General features: G+C 34.8%; 2 protein-coding genes across 2 annotated transcripts in view; both read left to right on the forward strand.

Moving 5' to 3' along the window:
* The window catches only part of LOC144633181 (echinoderm microtubule-associated protein-like 6), a 78,374-nt gene that overhangs the window by 53,891 nt on the left and 4,662 nt on the right, over positions 1–19,821 (forward strand). The window lies entirely within an intron of this gene.
* Positions 1–19,821, forward strand: part of LOC144632231 (echinoderm microtubule-associated protein-like 6) — a 31,444-nt gene that overhangs the window by 8,124 nt on the left and 3,499 nt on the right. The gene's annotated exons all lie outside the window — the stretch shown is intronic.

Genomic DNA, 19,821 nt, shown 5'->3' on the forward strand with positions numbered 1-19,821 from the left:
ATTCTCCAGAAGGATTGCAACAATCACTTGACGTTATTCATAAGCACGCTCAAGAATGGAAGCTAAAAGTAAACACCAAAAAATCAAACATCATTGTATTTAGTGGTAACGGTCAGAACAAACACAAAAAAGATTTTAAATACGACAATGAAACTTTAAATATTGTCGACAAACAAACATATCTAGGCATAGAAATGACATCTTCTGGTCGTTACACCTATGCAAGAGAAATAATTAGCAAAAAGGCTACCAAAGTTATTTCCATCATTAAACGATTTCTATCCAACATTGATTCATCAACAATTGTGATACGAAATAAACTTTTTGATGCTTGAGTTAAACCCATACTTTTGTATGGTTGTGAAATATGGGGACCCGAACTTTTATCATACAAAACACATTTCGATAAAAGTACAATTGAACAAGTTCACATCCGGTTTTGCAAACAAGCTTTAAATGTACCATGGTATGCAGAAAACGTAGCATGTAGAGCAGAACTAGGTCGATACCCTTTAGCAATAGACATTAAAGCATCTATCTTATGCTATTTTCAAAGATTAGAACATAAGATAACCAATCCCATATTAAATGATGCATTCCTTTACGCCAAAAAACATACTAAATCTGTTAGTTTATTAAATGATGATGAAGCATTAGGAATTCTCGCCGATAATGACACATCAGCCCCACAACTTTCAACGAATTCTTGCTCTAAAATTAAACATAGGTTAAGAAAAAATTATTTCCAAAATTGGTCAAAGGTCCGAAATTGCGCGTCAGTTAGCTCTAGAGAAAAATTCACTCACAAAGAAGTTAAAAAAGATTACCAATTAGAAGAGTATCTCACTACAGTTAAAAATCCAGCGCATCGAATAAAAATAACTAAACTAAGATTAGGGGTACATTCCCTACGCATACAGACTGGAAAATATGAAAATGCAGGAGCATCCATACCAGTTGAAGAAAGGAAGTGCTTGGTATGTAAGGAAAACCACATAGAGGACGAACAGCATTTTTTAATGTATTGCAAAGGGTATAATGATATTAGAAAAGAGCTTCATTCAATCGTGTCACAAACTGATCCTCGCTTTGTAGATTTAACTGATCATGAAAAAATAAAGTACCTTCTTAAACTAGATAATTATGCTACCTCTAGAATCATAGCTAAATATATCTTCCTAATGTTTCAAAAAAGAAAAGAAATTTTAAATTGAAAGTTATATCAATAAATAGTTGTATAATTAATAGTCCAATAATTACCGTAAACGTTTGCATTGTAATTTCATTGTTTGTTATTGAGTAATTTGTTAGCACAGTTGCTATAACACCTTTATTGTAACTAGACCAATACCTCCCTTTGGAGTGTAAGGCACAATAAAGATTTACTGTTACTGTTACTGTTACTCACTCACTCACTCACTCACTCACTCACTCACTCACTCACTCACTCACTCACTCACTCACTCACTCACTCACTCACTCACTCACTCACTCACTCACTGCCCATTGTGCCCACTGGCACGTAGGGCAGCAACAAAGGTCCTCCACTGCTGTCTGTCTTTGGCCAGCTGTTGGATGGTGTTCCAGCTTTGGTTTAAGCTGAGAGACACCGTGGGCAAACTCGCTGTTTCTTTGCCCCGCACAAACTATCTAAAAACCAGTTTTAGTTACCAAGGTGCGGTGCTTTGGAACAGCTTACCACCTGATTTGCGGCAAGCACAAACTCTCAATGGTTTTCGAATTGGTTGCCGACATCATTTTTCTTAGTCACTAACTAGCGTTTTACTTTTTATAGCACATGGCATTCATGTAAAGCAGAGTTATGTTAGTATAGATTAGTATTGTTTTGTTTTTAGTATTGTATTTATTACCATTGGTATTTTATAATTGTATTTTTGATGAAGTTACGATGTTTAAATAAAGTTACTATCCTATAACGCAATGATGAGCAAACCAAATCGAACTTGTTCGAAATAGTCATAGGAGTACGGGCACCTTCGGTCCAGGAGGGGGGAGGGGGGGGGAACCTTTCTGCCCGAAAAAAATGGCATGGGTTGAAAGCCGAATAAAGAGGCATGTTAAATGAAAAAACAAAACATGCATTGAAATAGTTGTGTAGAAACTTCGCCTTAAGTTCCTAATGAATTTCCTGGCGTTATCCGAAGGTGTCAATGCACTGAATCCTTTTTCGGATATCTTTTATTATTTCACTCTACTTCAGAAAAAATTATATTAATTTTGGGGAGGCAATTTACATTGTTTTCCCCCATTTGAAAGTAATACAAAAGCGTGTAAAACATGCAGGGATGAATGGGTTTTAAAAAATTTCGTTGAAAGTTTTAAGCTAGTCCTGAGAACTCAACATTTGAGTCGAAGGCATGAGCTTCATAACATTTCTAACAGCTTAAAGGTCTTGCACTAAATCCACCGTGCGCAAACGCTCAAGCTATGGAAAAGCTGATCGCAACTGATTAAAACTGAAGAGTCAGCCACGCAAGAATTTGCGAAAAAAATTGAACATGATTATAGCAATATGCGAGAGGAAACAAACGCAGATGAATGAGAAATTTGGACTTTTGAACAACAAAGTTAGGTATATTTCCAATACTTTTCCCGTTGATGTAATTCGTTTTAAACGTAATGTTGACTATATAGACTTTTCGGCTTATTTTCTATTTTTTCTTTAGGCTTGTTGCCCGAATTCTAAGCATTTTGCCCGAAAAATTTTGGCACTGGGGGGAGGGGGGCTGCAGCCCCTCTCGCCCCCCCCCCCCCGCCTCGTACGCCTATGGAAATAGTAACGAGAAATGTGTTCTCAACTGTTAAAACAGTGATACACCAGACTATATAGCTACTGTTTTAGACATCTTGCTATGCAATGGAAAGTACCTTGAGTAGATTCATATCAAATTATCTTGGTCGTTTCCTAAGTACTTGGGCAATGAAAAAAAATCATCATCTGAAGGAAAGCACTTCTAAAAGAGCATTCAGACTGACACAGTAAGCATGTCTTTAAGATCAAAAAGTTCGTTCTGAATTGAGAGAATTGACATCTAGTACCGCGTTCTTCCAAAACCTATTATCTTTGCTCAGCCGAATAGAAAACATATCTATTGTAAGTAAAGACGCAAACAATACAACAAATTGTGGAGGGAGCCGCCTAGCGATCGAGTTTATATGTACATCAGTTTAAAACAAAGATGCTAAAACTGAAATGTTGCAGTGTACGTTCTGACGTAACCAAAATAGAAGCTACAACATCAACAGTAAAGAAAAATCTGAGTAAAAATTACAAGGAATTTTAACGTAACAGGCATAAAATTCCATCAATTACAAGCTACAGCGAAAAAAAAGAGCTTAGTTAAATAAAATTCACACTATTTTATACAAAATAAGAAAAAAATCACTTCGATTGACCTGGTTGGAGTTAAAAAGTGTGATATTCACAAGGAGTGGTTCATAAACGGGTTGAAAACACCATGGATTAAATAACTTGCCATTCATGCTTATTAACAACTAAAAGAAATACGTTTTTATTTTTTCTCGCATAAAAATGTTTTTACACTGTTTATGTTTGACATCAGTCAAAGCAAAACTGAACCAAACCATAGTAAAATGTTACATGGACGTGTTATTCAGTCACAATACCCTATGTTTAACACTATTCTTGTTTCAAAAATTCGTTCAAAATTACACTTTACTCTCGTTGTGAGTAATATTTGTTGGGAGGTTGAGATATTGCATACTAGCCTTCCACGCATGCAGTCGTTTTTTGTGGAGATCGTGTTTCACTCCTTTACTCCTCCTAGTGATTGTTAATAAAAATTAACCATTATTTTTAGGTTTCCTACGACACAAATATATATTGGGCTGTTCAAAAAACTGTTAAAATTCATGACAAAGTTATATTGATGTTTCTTTGTTTCTCCAGGTGGAGCAGATATATAAAAAAGAGAATGCAAGGACTCTGGAGTGCAACAATTATGGGTCAAAGCGACGATGGTGTGGCTGTTGGATTCTGAAGTAAGTTGACTGTTGGCAAATTCGTTTTTCGACAATAAGTCCATAAAATGTAAATTTTGAAATGGCTTAGATCCAGTTCATAATTTTCGACGGTCAACATGAAACTGTTGAATATTATGTTCACCTTTCTTTGCATAATTTTATTGTTAGTCGAATGAAATATTGATCGATAAATGAACACGAAAAAAAATGTTCAACACTTTTATTAAGGGAATTCAAACAAAAACTCATGTAAACCCATTCCTTGCAGCTCAAAATGCATAAAGTTAAACTGAAACAGTACTTGAAACAGGCCTTAACTCGTCACTTAAAAGATTTCAATGCTAAAATTTGTTTAACAACAACTATGAAATATTACAGACACCTCCATACTTTGACTTATCAAGAATGTTAGAAAGTTATCATTATGGTCGTTCGCTTTTAGAAGGATAAAGTTCAAAACCAAAAGATAGAGAATTGAAAAGAAAAGTATCGTTGTTTCTCATATCTTGTACAAAGAGTGTCGTTATTAATAATGTATCTTCAGTTAATTTTTCTATCAAATATGATAAGGTGATAAACACTATTAGGATATTGTCTTGTTGAACTACCAAGATATCACAAATTACATTGAAATAAATGTATAACAATTAGTTAAGTTAGGAAAACAGATGTTTTGATCTAGTATTTGAAAGGGTTAACATTCAGTTTTCTAAAACTCCACGTTTAGGGTCATCCGTGTGGCGTTTCTGTAGTACGAACCAAACCAAGAAAAAAACAACAAAACTAACTTGTTCGAAAACTTCTTAGGAAAGTATTCGAAAAGTGTTTGCAAAACAAGGATTTGCGATTGCTCTGAATTGAAGAATACAGTAAGAGGAAACATGCAGCCTAAAACATACTAACGTTTCTTTGTAAACGATATAATTGGTAGCTATCATGTAAGACGATCGGCAACTTTCTTATACGACGATTTGCGTATGAAAATACGCAAATATTTTGTATATTTTTCAAATATTTCGTTCTCAGAAATTTTAGCTTGTCAATTTTTAGCTTGTCAAGCTACTCTACGAGCTTAAAAAAGTTTATGATGATGATGATGATGATGATATGAAATTTGTTTCCAAAGGCGTGTTTTTAAGCTAGTTCCTACTTTAATATTATTAAATAGAATTTGTACCGGAGATGTATTTTATAACTTAATATTTTTATAAACCGGACGGGACGTTTATCCCTTTCAGATATTTGGAAATGTGAATAAACTCGTTTTTGTTTAGCAATAAAGTAATTATCAATAAAATTACATTACTTTAACTGAACTTTATAATCTATTTTCCGCTTTTAATTCTGTAGTTTCAAGCCGTCTGTCGTTGCTTATTTAACACTTCTTTAAGTAAAAAAATGTTGAACAAAAATTATTTGGACAAATGACTACCAATAATAAAACACTTTGAGCAACTAGGCCCAGTTAGAATAAAAATTCATACATCCAAGAAGGCCGAGAACACAATATCTAAACACAAGATTGTTGTTTTGTATATCCTGTTTATGGAATGGAAGTTGACATTGGAAAATACTGGAAATCACGGTAGACATACTTTGTAGGTTCCACAAAACATATTTGGAAGAAAAAATGAAAGGGAGTTTATTTTCGAGGAACAGCACTGTATTGTCCGTCTGAAATTTTTTTAAATTGTTATCATTAGTTGAAAAGCAGTTGTAATAGTCCTACAGTTATTCTCTTTAAAATGACATGTTTTGGCACAAAAATTTAAAAACGTTGAGTAATACGTTTTTGTAACTCGACTAAACAAATTATTTTTGCTCGTCGCGAATGTTTTGCTTATTTTCTTTCTAGTGACCCTGAGAACGATTTTGATTCTTTAGCTCACTTGTATTAGAATTAACAACTAATATTATTTTATGCGCCATTGTTAAAATCTCGTAAATGTCTCGATAGATGTTTTCACCACGAAAGTTTAATAGTTGACATTTATACGCCTAAGTTCTTTTTTAAAGTCAATTGCAAAAGTTAGGTACAGTTCCCAAAACACTCTTTCGAGATACCTCAAAATTAGATTTCCACCACACATGCAAAGATCGATTATACGTGCGCAGTCCAGTTAATTTAATTTATACAGGTTATTAGATTGTTTAGCAGTATTTTGAATGGAAATAAGAGTTATGTGGGGGTAGAAACAGCACATACTTAAAACATTTGTAAACTTAAACTTTTTAAAAACAAGGAACAACCAACAACCAAATTTTGTCAGTTTTGCAGATCCAGTTTTCCATTTATCAGTTTTAATCAGGAGCCATAAGGCTCCTGGTTTTAATATGACATTTTTTAAAACATCTTGAACACGCCTTCTAATATATTGATATTCTTCTCAATATAGGAACGCAGAGATAAGAAGGATTTTGCAAGAAAATCAATTGTGAAGCATCACAAACTTGTACAATGGAACATAAAGAATGTGTCAAGAGTAAACTTTCAAGATTCTTGAAATAAAGTATTGACTGTTATTTGTCATCTTTCGTTAAATAATTCTGCTTATTTACCAAGTACTTCAAATGGCGGCATCTACGGAAGCCAAAAACTATCAAAGCAAAAGAATTGTTTTCAGTTGGGTAATGCGAAAAAAGACTTAAAGTAACATTCGTAATTTAACTGGTGTAAAGAAAGTGTAAAGAGCAAATTAAAGGAAGACCCACGAAACGCTCTTAAACACTTTCTACTAAAAAAATCTCGTAATTAAACATAGAATAAAATGAAAAGAAGTTGAGCATTCTAAAAGAAACGCTCCATCAACACATGTGTTCTTGTGTCTTACTTTACTTTATTTAAAGTTAGTTCTTTTAAGAATGTCGTAATGTCTTTTACAATGTCGTTGTAATTTAAAAATTACAACGACATTTGAGGACCTCAAAAAAGGAGATGGAGGAAGGAAGAACGACTCCCACACACCCTTCTCCCACTCCCCTCCGGAGAAGGAGAGAGTGGAGGGGAGGTACTCCCACACACCCTTCTCCCACTCCCCTCCGGAGAAGGAGAGAGTGGAGGGGAGGTACTCCCACACACCCTTCTCCCACTCCCCTCCGGAGAAGGAGAGAGTGGAGGGGAGGTACTCCCACACACCCTTCTCCCACTCCCCTCCGGAGAAGGAGAGAGTGGAGGGGGAGGTACTCCCACACACCCTTCTCCCACTCCCCTCCGGAGAAGGAGAGAGTGGAGGGGAGGTACTCCCACACACCCTTCCTGGGTTAATTTATTCAGCGATGTCTCTGTAGTGTTTGCTTTTTCATCTTTGTTTCTTTTACATTTAAATACTATTTACTCCCTATAGCAACTCCTCTCTTTCTAAGAAGATTTAGCAACTTAAGATATATACTTTCTTTGTGGGAGGGTTGTTTATTCCATCTAAAATTTTCAAGATTAGTAGGGAGAGTTTTCTCCTTTCCACAATCGTCCACTATCCCAGATGAGAAAAGAGTTGGTGAAGTTTTAATTTCAATCAGTCCTTCTTTCTCTTAGAAGAAAAGATTGGGAAGTGAGTATTATTCCAATCCAACACCATTTACTGTCTCAGAGGTGAACATGTTGGGAGGGATTCTACTCCTATCTACAATCCTACTCTCTCACATTGAGAAGAGTTTAGATTGTGGACAGAAGTTACACTTTTTCCACTGTCTTTTTCATCTGGGAGAGTTGAGGATTGTGGATGGGGGTAAAAGGTCCTCCCACAATCTTCTCTAGACCAATGAAGATTGCTGATGGATGTTAAACCTCTCCTACAGTCTTCCCTTCTGGGAAAGTAGGGATTGTGGACGAGAGTAAAACTTCCCCATAATCCTCACTTTTAGATAACGTAGAGGATTGCGGGTGGAATCCACCGTTCAAGCGTCTCCTCCACGAGATTGGAGGATTATGGATCAGAGTTAAATTCCCTTTGATATTTTTCTCGAAGTAAAGTGGAGAATTTACGGCCTCATGCGCTTACTGGCGCGACGAGAATTGACGATGATGATGAAAGTGGAGAATTTTAGATGGGAGTGAGACTTTCTCCCACAGTTTGCGTATATATCCCTTCTGGTATTATCTTCTTTGGACAAGAGGGAATTGCTCATCGGAGTAAACTAAATTTAAATGTAAAAGTAATGGACAGCGACACAAGTTTCACCGCAATCACTTTTCAAGTGATGTGGCATATTTTATATCCTTATTTTTTGGGACTTAGTAAGGTTACATCAGGGCAGGGTTTTAAGAGCATTCGGGTCAAGCCTTTAATCTGCTCTTAGTTTCTTTTTTACAGTCGTGAAGTTGACTTTATTTATATTGACTCATTTATTGTGTGGTGTAATTACTGATAAGAATAAGGATTAAGGAGAACTCAGTGTACAATAAAACCATTTTCCCGTAAAGTTTACAAAGCCATATTTATTAGTTGCCTACAAGGTAATGGGGCCGGCGCTGTATGACAGTTTTCTACCACTCTTAACTGCGAAAATTAAGATCTTAAAAAAAAAACAAGAGAAAGACGTTTTTTCGCTCGTTTGCAAGTTATAAAAATACATAAGAAGTAAACATTTTCTTTCAGGCACATGTCAAAACTTTTAAACGATCCTTTATTTACACTCAGTGTTTGTATCATTATTAATTGTTGCAGTTACAAAAAGTCCCTCCATGAATAAAAAACGTTTCCAAATGTTTTTCTACTTCTCGTTACTGTTCACTCGGGCGCTGTTTTGTTGTTTATTTTCTCGGTTGCTCGCTCTGTTACTTTCCTGTTGAAAGAATCAAACATCGACAACATATTAGAAAGAGGAAAATAATAATTTCTATCTAACCCCCATGAATTCTCAAGTTAGATGATCACAATCTAATTTCTCCTTTTTAAGAGGCAAGAAACAAAATTAAGATGATATAAACAGCTGGCGGAATATTACTAGAAATTGTTTAACCTTAAAAAAACAAACAAACAATCTATAAGCAGAATTTACAACATTACACACGCATAAGTTGCAAGCGATGAACAAGAGTATAGAGTTTCAATTTAAACGTATTGAGTTATTCCACTTACTCTACGCCTTGCAATTCAATCAAACAAATTTTAACAAACAGACTAAACTAAGCGTGGTTGCGTTCCCTTTAGTACAAATCTTACTTGTGAATAGCAGTTTTCCAAACTTATGTATTCGCCATATTTTTCAAATTTTTTTTAAATGTAATGAATTGAATCCTACATGAAGACAATATTTCCCAGTTAACAACTTATGTACAGGATTGAACGCAAGCATTGTTCAGTTTGTACCTCATATTTCACTGCGTTATTTACAATTTTCATATTTCTTCATATTTGACAAAATTTATTATTTTCTCGTAACCTGTTTTTAAGTACTGTATATTGACACTGCGTGTAACGGAAAAAAAAACTTTGCATCTCTTCTTTATATTAGGTTTATCGAAAGTCGAGCATTTTAAAGGCGCTGTCATTATTGACATGCCACTGAAATCATCTTAAATGTTCCTAAAAGTCGGTGAATAATTTTTATAAGTTACTAGCACATTGGCAGAAAATATAGTTGAGAAAAGCGGAAAGTTTTTTTGCCGTTATTTAAAGATTGTATTTCTTGCACTTTCGGTCAGCATTTTTGCATAATTAGTAAACTGTAACATTTTTTTTTTGAATATTCTCCGATTCAACTCAATTGTAACAATGATCATCTTCCGTCAAGTTCAACTTCCTTTAATGCAAATAATTGGTTTCAGATATAAAGCATTAGCATGTTTACTTTTTGCTCACGAATTGAAAATTTTTCCAAACGAATGACTGATATTTTGTAGAACAAGTGCGTGAAACGTCCATTTAATATGAAAAGTGGAGGGAGGGGGCGGGTGGGATAGGAATGAAGACTTTGAGGGGGGATAACCATGTATATGGGGGGGGGGGGGACTGTGAAAAAATATGTGGTCACAATGTGGTGCAGAACTTTTTTTCTTTTTATATTCACCCATTAGTATTTATGCTTTTTTCTCCTACAATCATAACTTTAAAATGTCCATTCCATAATCTAAACACAAAATAAATTTAAAAGTGGGGGCTTTGACGTTTTATTGAATCATTTCCAACAGAAGTTGCAATGTCATTTACATCACTGGCATCACCACTGTCATTTTCAGTTGTCTGACTCTTGATCAGTGACATCGTCTGATTTGTCTTTTTGTGCCATTTTCCACGGTTTCTTTGCCCATAGCAGGTCTGAGTATTCTGTGGTTTGTTCCACGTCGTCCATCACGTCTGCTTCGATGAGATTTTTAAGGGCCTTGATGTAAAACCTTGGGTGGCGCTTGATCCTTGTCAACTTGGATTTTTACCGCACAACTTCTGGTAAGGGTGTCCTGACAAGACTGCATTTGCGAGGACTTCACCATAGATATGTAATTTATAAATGCTTGCTTTTCCCATATCTTTCTGCCGTCCGCCGTTTTTCTTTTCTGCTCATTCTTTTTTCTCTTCATTCTTCTCCTTTCTTTAGCAGCAACTGTATTCCAGCCAGAAGACTGCCTAGTATTTTGTATTTATAACTAATGCAGCGGTATAAAGAACTGATTTAACAATTTCATAGTTCATAACTCGCCCAGTTTTAAGGTGTAAATGTTAGCTATATTTGGGTATATGTCAAAGTATTGATCTCAGTTGGAAAACATGTTTCGAGGTGCTTGATGTGTTTCCCCAGTTTAATTTTAAATGTCATGGACAGTGTTTTGGACTGTGGGTATTGTGATTGTTAGGGCCTTTGTGTACTGTTAGGGAATGGGAGCCCTCAGATTTCTGTTGCGAAAGGGGGCCTTGGATTTTTTTTTTTGGTGGGGGGGGGGGTGGGTTGATGATGTCCCGCCCCTCTCCTCCTCTTCCATATTTCATATTAAATGAATTTTCTCTTTGCCTACTTTTGACGACCAGGTTTGGTTCTATTGATCAAATACGTAATACAAATAGGACTCTAATTTCGCATTAAAAAATAAATTAAATGCTAACCGTCCAAAATGTTCATTTAACTCGCTATATTTCTTTTAACGTTGCTGGTACATCAAGACAATCTTTCCTAGTTAACGATTTTTTAGAATATACTTGACAATGTATCGATATGGTTAAGAGAATTTAGATTTGATCACTTTTATATTTACCCTTTATTGTTTTAAATGAAATGTTTTCGTTTACATTTCAATTTGGTCGAATTGCGTTCATCTTTCTACTCTTTGCCATGCAATCAAACTTTTTTCAAATTAAATTAACGCGATTGGTTCGCTTTCAGTAATGATCTTAAAAATAAATTATCCACACAAATTTAAATTTCCATATTGTCCGATAATTTAATTAGGCCTGAGAATTTACAGCTACATGAAGACAATTTTTCCAGTGAACATTTTTTCTCAACACTTTTTTGAAATAATGTAGAAATATTTGAAATAGAAAATCGATTTTTCGTCTTATCTCGAAAAACAAACATGCTATAGGCACGGTTATTATTGACATGTCAGTGATTTGTACTGAATTTTCACATTTTTCTGCAAATTTATAAATCAGTAACAAACTGTTAAAAAAAAAATCCAGTCACACCTTGAACCTGATTTGTTTTGCGGCCTCTTATAAAGATTGTATAAATATAGTAAACTGGAATTGGTTGTGATCTTAACTTGATTTTTGTAACAAATTGCTTTCACGGTTACACGACCACTATGTCCTTCGTTGTAAACTTCTATGTACTTCTTTTCAATACCAGCACTATTTTAAGAGGTTATTTTATATATTCGAACAAATTTGATGGTCATTTCCTATGCCTACGTTTGGCTAAAATCCGTTGCACGGTTCCTTTAAGCGTTAGCATATTTATGTGATCTGTTAGATAAGAATACTTCCATTTTTCTTTTGACCATTTTCTTTGTAACATTTCTTGTTTAGCAGAATTTTTACGAACAATTTTGATTCTGGTCTTCTAATAAATACGTTATACGAACAGTATTCCAATTTTGAACTGTTTTTGTTTTAGAAAAAATTAACTTACTCGAAATAATCTGATTGCAACCTCACTGATTACTTTGTATCTTTTTTTGTTGCTGTTAGTACATCGACAGCAACAAATTTTCTTCTTAAGATACTTGACAATGGATCAATGTGGTAAGGTGATATTATGTTTTGATCAATCTTGGACGAAAATTTCTATGATAAACGACAGAAAAAGGCAAGATATTTATGATAAACTTATCTTTAATAAGATTTTCCCATGTCATCGTAGGCCAGTGTCCAAGAGCTAATCACTGCAAAGTAAATTGGCGGCACGTTCTTTCAAAATATTTCCCTTTAACCTGGAGAAAAAAGAAAACATTGTTAACTTTAGCTATTTTCTTTTGTTTAGTCAAAACTTTAGAAACGATTTTAATTCCCGTTGAGTGATCAATACGACAAATGAATAGCACTCTAATATTTTACTGATTATGCAAATAATATTTGCCAGCTTCAAATTAATTAACGAGCTCGAACGAAATATCAATTCTCGGACCTACAATTCGCTTGCTCCCAAAGTATCATGGCTTCATAATTCATGTGGCAGATGTGGTAAAGCAACGCACCGATGTCGCGTTAATTAGTCAAGGGTCCGAATCCCTTTGTTTCTTTTTATTATAAACGACAGAACAAAAAAAAAGAGTATACGATGAACTTATCATAAGATGAACTTATCTTACATTCGTCATCTTGCGCCAAAGCGCAAAAAAAAAAACCAGACTGATACGATGAACTTATCTTACATGCGTCATATTGCGCCAAAGCCCAAAGTTTATGAATCACTGCAATCCAAATGGCTGCACATTCTCCAGAAATATCTGCGTTCAACCTGGAGAAAAAAGAAAACATTATTAACTTTATAGGCTATTTTTTTGGTTTCGACGAACGTTAAGGAACGATTTTAGTTTCTGTTTACTGATCAATACAACATACGAATAGCATTCTAATATTTTACCGATTATGCGTATAATATTGTCAGTTTCATATTGACCAACTTAACATATCAATTCTTGAATCTAGCTCAGTTGGTAGAGCAATGGTATTGCGGAGGTCATGGGTTCGAGTTTCGATGTAGCCTTGATTTTTTTTCAGACCAAACAAAGCACTTGTTTAAAATTGCTTGCTCACTACCAAGATCATTTCATTCATACCACAATGCTTACTTGCTAGTATATCAAGATAATATTTCCCAGTTAACGGTGTTTTTACAAGATTTGACAATATATCGATATGGTAAGGAGATACGAGATTTGATCACTCTTGGACTGAAACATTTTATGGTAAATGAATAACAAAAAAGACAAGATATGATGAACTTCTTACATAAGATGTTTCCAGTGTCAGCTTCCACAAGAATCATAGAGCTAACCACTGCAATCCAAAGTGGCGGCACTTTCTTTCACAATGTCCTGAGAAAAAAACAACATTAACTTAGGCAATTTTTCTTTGTTTACTCGAGCGTTTAGGATTGTATTAATCCCGTTTATGGGTTAATACACAATACAAGTGTTAAGGCTAATAAAGGCTACTCCATACCTTCGCGATAAATTTTACATAAATCTGTCGAATCTACTTACTGTTAAATCCCGGTTATACGACACAGTAACCACCCCCCCCCCCCCCCAAAAAAAAAAAAAAAAAAAAAAAAAACATTGCAAATTAAAGAATAGAAACTGCGGTTACTGTATAACCTTCCCCATCACGTTTCCCTTGTTTTACTTACAGATCTTACAATTTGCAACAGACAAGGTGTAAATTATAATAATAATAATAATAATAATAATAATAATAATAATAATAATAATAATTTTTTTAATAAATAATAACAATAACTATATTTCTCTTTTTCTAAAATATTTACAATGGCTTAAAATAAAATCTGACTTACATTTGAGCATACATTACAAATACGACTTATTTTTGGTTGTCTATTTACAGAGTAATTAATGATATATAATAGCGAAATATGAATCTAGAAAATAATCGAAAATAAAAACAAAAAAGAAAAAATAAATAAAAATATGAAAATTCGATAAAACTAGGTTAGGCGGGCGGTTGCGTTATCTATTGCAATGTCTACATTGTTAGTGTCCTGTGTTCTTCTTATGGATCTTGATCCTCTAAGGCACAGTAAGGCCGAGCGTATTTGAGCAAATAATAATAATACGAGTTCGCTTTTTATTCACTTCCATTCACACTCAAAGGTGTTGTCGGGTCAAATTTATTTCAGCTTATAAGCACTGCCTTTCTCCGTCTATATTCCCAGCCAAAATCTCTTTGGAAATACTTTACGTTACCCAATCAAAGAACTCGACAATTGTTGTTGTTGTTTTTTAGTAAAGATTACATCTTTACTAGTGTATTGAAAGGGGTAATATATTCATAATAGTTAAATGATTTTTGTTGTATTAGCAGGAGTACATTATTTTGTTGTTACATTGCAAAGATTTCATCTTATTTGGTGTATAAAAAGGAGTTAGTTATTGTAAAGATCTCTTCTTAACGGGTGTATTATAAGGGGTCAATTATATTAAAACATGTCAAATGTTATCATTTAGTAGTATGGAAAAGATTTCTTCTTTACTAGTTTAATAAAAGGCTCCACCACTACCCTTGTCTAAAATGATCATAATTAAATTATATTTTAAACGTTAATTTTTAGGAACCTAAGATTGGAACCTAATGAGTCTTAAAACTGTACAAAATACATAATACAAATAAATCTGTTGTGTTTGACTTCCGACGGAAAAATAACATTATATCATGTAGATAACAGTGTCAGTGTCAGTTCTTGGCTTTTCCTTTGCCATTAAACTATTAATAATGCTTGGTTCTGTCTTTTGCTTTATCTTCCTTAGATTGACCATACATTTTAGCAGACATGGATGATGAAGACAGCTTGTTTTTCCTTTGGACGCTAGTAATCAAGGAAAGTGGTTCTGCATATTTTTTTAAAAAGGCTTTAAAGGACATAAAGTTGGACTCTTCAATGTTATTTACACAAGTTTGAATTTTCTAAAATTAGAATTTTTAATGATTTTCCTATTACATTACACGATATTTGAAAAAACAATTATAACATTACTGTAGCATGAAATAGCCAGCACCAAGGAAAAATCCCAACGGCACAAAAAATTTATTCCTAATATAACAAAGAAGTATATTTTTGTTTACAAACAGATATTTTCTCTACAGCTTTTAAAAGATTCTAGTAAATATACAGAAATTCTATTCTTGTTTATATGCAAGTAGGAAAGTACAGTTTTGTTAACATACAGAAATTTTCCATACAGCTTCGATGTTACAAATTCGATGTTAAAATGGCCAAAAGGCACCAAATGGGCAAAAGGCACCAAATGGGTTTAAATAGAAATGACAATTTATGCACTACTTACAAAGGGAGAGTGCAAATCTGAATAAAATTACAATTTTTGTAACAGCCTGATCTCTTTGTCCAATTGTTGGGTTTCAGCTGCTAACAATTTTGATAGCCGCATACATCTGGCCCTTATTCTTTTTATTTTTATAACTCTTGCCAGTTTTTCCTGATCCTTTTCTTCGGTCAATTGTTGTTTTCGACATCTTTTTGCTCAATCGGTAGATTTTACAGTGTGGCTCAGAGCTACGTCATTTTTCATAAATTTAAGGTGGCTCTGAACCCACCTACAGTTTGTTAAAATGGCTGTAGAAATCGTTCACAGCGTATATTAGTTATGTTAGTAACCTAAAACGCCAAAAATGGGGTATCTTTGACCCATTTTTGACGTTGCCATGGCAACACATTTTGACGTCATTTTGACTGATAAATAGTTTACTTGTTTTCAGTAAACGATTTTCAGTGGCATCATTGGGCTAGCCATAGAATATATAAACTACACCCATAAGTGATCTTAACTCGGCCTAAAGTATTGTGAGCCAACAAGCTGGGGTTTCATGAAACATTTTATTGTTGTCCATGGTTGTAAGGCACAATAATAATAATAAGGCGTTAATTATCGTTTGCCTCATGATGTAGTCACTTGGGATGGAGATCGCAAAGTCATGATTGCTTATAATTGCTAGTATTCATCAGGCGATAAGGGTTTACTAATGAGGCGTCACCATATTTAGCACAAGGGTCGGCTGTGATCGGCTGCTTTCGATCCTCACTGTTTTTTCATTGTAAGATACTTGACCGTAAATTGAAAAACAACAACAACAACAAAAACAGAAGAAACGAAAAACCTATCTGAAATGATATATTTCCAGTTGTGACCAATAGTCAACTTGCACCAGAGTCCAAGAGCTACAGACTGCAACATGCCAAAAATGGCTTCGTTCAACCTGGAGGAAAAAGGGGAAACATCCATAAATTAAGCTAATTTCTGTGAATGGTTCTATTCTACTGATAAATACACCACCGAAATAGGAATGCAATTCTTAAAATTAGAAACAACAATGTTCGGCAGTTTACGTTCACTCCCAAAATAGTAATTGTGATTGTCATACATTTATCTGATGCCAGTTCTGATTAAATTTATTAACTTTATTGGTCTCATAAGTATAATATTACAATATTCTATGAGGCATAAGCCTTGATCACTCTGACATTGAACTGAAACCGTTCATAACATAGACTAATTACGAAATAAACCATTACGTACTCAGTTATCTCAAATCAACTGCCGTTAGCCACACTGCGATCCAAAATGGCTGCACTTTCTTCCAAAATATTTGAGTTCAAGAAAGAAATCGAGAATATTTTCCTTTAAAAAGACAGTCAAAAATATATCAGATTTTGATGACTCTTGGACTGAAACCGAACCGTTGACGGGTAAACGACAGAAGAAATAACAAAACAATGATGTTGGCACTTATCTGGATAAAAATGCTTTCAAAAGTGAACTGTCCCTGGAGCTCCACACTGCAATCCAAAATGGCTGTACTGTACCATGATTTAACGTCTGTATTAAATTTGGAAGAAATTAATGCCGCAGCATCAATAAAACACTTTTTTAGCCATTTATTTTCTCTTTGCTAGTTTTCTTTCATTCACCAAATTCTCAGTCATGTGAATTTCATAATTTTGCCAGTAAACAAGTATAGAGGCGTCTTGTAGTGGCTTCATAAAGCAATAGTTTTGACTATTATTCACTGATAGACATGTTAGTTCTAAGAAATTGGACAGTTCGCTGAACCATCAAGATATAAGCTTTTCCGGCTTAGTTTTTTGAGAAACCGTAATTAACGTAACTAACTTAAATATTAACCTCAAAACGGTGGAAACCGTGCATATTACAGAATTTCAAAGAAAACGACTTCCAAAGTACCATTTTTTTTTTCAAAAAAATTATTCTAGATAAATGAATGGTAAACAATTTTTCTTTTACCTAAAATTCGACGAAACAAGATGTTGTAGGTACTTGTAAAAGCAAATTTATCAGCATGAACTCGGACAAAGGAATGCGTCGTGAAGGCACGCCTACTTCAGTCAATTGCAGAACCTTCAACCCTGCTCGGTGTCACAAAGTATCATTCAGCCTGCAAAAAAAGATGTTTAAGTTATGGGAATGACCGCATTATGTTAACAAATTCTCTTTCCAACACAGAATTTGAAACCGACTGTTTCGCGGGTGAGATATGTGCACGGCAGCACTTCAAACCAACTGAACTACGAACGAAAATACATTAAGTGTAGTAGCAGTGTAAACATTCTAACCAACAGCCGTTCGTAAAAAACACTCCTGAACCAATGGAATGCACACGAAGAAAAGCTTTATCTTTGATTCTATGAGTATTTCAACAACTTAACTAGCTGGTTGAACAACGATTTCTTTATAGCGTCACCGACAAGCACGCCGAAAATTTCACAGCAGAATGGTTTACAGTTTAACCGTTAAAGCGCCAAAATTAAACAGAAAGCTAAACAAAACGAAAAGCTACAAAAGCCATAAAAACTAGACGAATAAACATCTCTGAAAAGGAAAATAAAAAAAGAAACGTTGGCTTACCAGAAGCGGGAGCACATAGAAGAAGATGAAGGACTCAGCTTCACAGCACACAACGGTGAACAACACCAAAATGATCGGCGTGTCCTTTGAGACTTCTTTATATACGCGATTTAAATTCATTGCAGCTTCGATAAATGTGCTTTGTTCAATCAGAATATTTCGTTAGACGTTTTTTGCGTTGAATAAGTGAGAACTCGACAAATGTCGCGAGAAAAGCATGCACTTGAATTATCAATGACGAATATTATTTGAATTTTTGGCAGAAGGCACAAGAATGTGTCGCTGAATGGTAATAAATATTGGCAGGGTTTTAAATGGAATAATGAGAGGTGGATTTCCATTGTTGCGCAGTTTTATTACGTGCGTAAAAAATGAGATAAAGGATACTGGAAGATGGCGCAAATTTCAAAACGTTATATCTTTTGAGTGGATATTCATATTTCAAAAGTGTCGGAGAAAATATTCATTGTTATTCACTTCCACTTATAGTTGAATGTTAATTAATATTAAGTCGCGTTTATACAAGCAATTTTCATGTGACAATATATATATATATATATTTGATCGTGTAGATGACACAACGATTACTTATCGGCAGTTCACAGTTTAGGGCGCCATTAATGACCTTGGACAGCAGAGATACGCATAGAAATACGCGTGCGCAGATTGGGAGATTGGGGACCACATTGCTTTGGTGACAAGTCGTCTATAGGAGCTATTTTTCGTATGTGGCAATTTGTATTTGTCCTCTTTGTCACATAAAAGCTGACACGCCAGCTTCTCAACAAATATATTTGTGATGACGGTTTGTCATAACATGAAAATTGGTCATTTTTTTCTCATATACACAAGCAAAAACAAATGTCACATAAAAATTGTCGCATAAAAGTTGCTAGTGTAAACGAGCATTTAATTTATTTAATGTCAACATCTGAGCCGTATTGTCTTTTCCCAGCCGCAACGAATGGAAAAAGGAAAACGCCCGTCCTTTTCGGTTTCAACAACACAGGCGATGTTCTTTTTAGTTCAAATCGTGTGGTGTTGAGAATTGGACTTTAAGACTGAGTTTAAGGAAACCAATAACGAAATCTAAGTTTTTTGTCAGACGGTTTATCATCCAATTTTTTACGCTTTTTTCTGCCGCCGAGATAATTTACATTCAGTTTCCAACCAAAAATATGTTATGATTTCTATGAAAACGGTGAATGATATACAAAAATGCTAAGCTTGCAAATATCTGCGTGGCATTTCTCATCTTGATAATTCAGATAATTCAAAAGTCTGTACCAACATGTAATTTCTCCTTACCAACATCAATACATTGTCCAGCGCCCAGGTAATGAGAATAAAGAATACATCAACGAGGTGCTGTGATCCTGCCACACGTACACTGGCTTGGTGTACGTCTGTCAGGGGACTACTCTGTACCGTTCAGTACAGGCGCACAAGGGAGCTGTATGTGCCATGAAAAATACTTACTTACTTACTTACTTACTGCCCATCATGCCTGTGTGGCACATAGGGCAGCAACGAAGTTTCTCCAACCCTGCCTATCTCTAGCCAGTTTTTCAATGGTGCTCCAGCTGTAATGGAGCTCCCTTAACTCTGTTTCTACCGTTCTGCGCCATGTTGTTTTTGGGCGCCCTCTTCTGCGTTTGCCTTCAGGTGTCCAGCGCATTGCAGTCTTAGCTATGTTGTTGTCATCCTTTCGAAGCACATGTCCAATCCATCTCCATCTTCTCCTGGTAACAATCGTGCGAATA

The sequence above is a fragment of the Oculina patagonica genome, chromosome 12 (assembly GCF_052425735.1).
Source record: "Oculina patagonica isolate OP01 chromosome 12, crgOcupat, whole genome shotgun sequence".
NCBI lineage: Eukaryota > Metazoa > Cnidaria > Anthozoa > Scleractinia > Oculinidae > Oculina > Oculina patagonica.